General features: G+C 40.3%; 1 pseudogene; it reads right to left on the reverse strand.

The window, feature by feature from the left end:
• Positions 1–215: 215 nt before the first annotated feature.
• On the reverse strand, positions 216–313 carry LOC120109066 (annotated as a pseudogene).
• Positions 314–732: the final 419 nt, after the last annotated feature.

Raw genomic sequence — 732 nt, forward strand, 5'->3', positions numbered from 1 at the left:
TTCACCTTAAGGATTTTGAGGAAATTAGCATCACATTTAGAGTGCCAAATGTATCGGAAGACGTCCTTAAATTGACCTTGTTTCCTTTTTCCTTAAAGGATAAAGCCAAAACATGGCTGAACTCCTTGAGACCTAGATCGCTGGGAACATGGCATGATATGCAAAGAGAATTCCTGAAAAAATTCTTTCCTGCACAAAGGACTAACTTTTTGAAAAGGCACATTAGTAATTTCCAACAAAAAGACCATGAAACATTTTATGAATGCTGGGAGAGATTTAAAGATTTGCTTCTCTCTTGTCCTCATCATGGGTTTGAAACATGGAGAACCATTAGTTTCTTTTACGAAGGGTTGTCTCCACAATTAAAACAATTTATAGAGACTATGTGCAATGGTCTATTTTTGGAAAAGCAACCCGATGAGGCATGGGACTATTTAGATTCTCTCGCAGAGACTGCACAATTATGGGATACAGGGGATAGAGTGAATAAACCTTTACCTAAGCCTACTAGCATTGGATATGGGGGCCTTTACAACCTTAGTACTCAGGATGATATTCAGGCTAAAATGGCAGCACTTACTAGGAAGGTAGAGGAAATTGAACTTAGAAGGATTGAACCCGTCAAGACCGTAGAACATAACAGCGAGTGTTGTAGGATTTGTGAGATGCCTGGCCATCTCACCACTGATTGCCCCACAATACCCGCATTCAAGGAAGTCTTGCACGATCAGG

Source organism: Phoenix dactylifera, unplaced genomic scaffold, assembly GCF_009389715.1.
Source record: "Phoenix dactylifera cultivar Barhee BC4 unplaced genomic scaffold, palm_55x_up_171113_PBpolish2nd_filt_p 001768F, whole genome shotgun sequence".
In the NCBI taxonomy this organism is placed as follows: domain Eukaryota; kingdom Viridiplantae; phylum Streptophyta; class Magnoliopsida; order Arecales; family Arecaceae; genus Phoenix; species Phoenix dactylifera.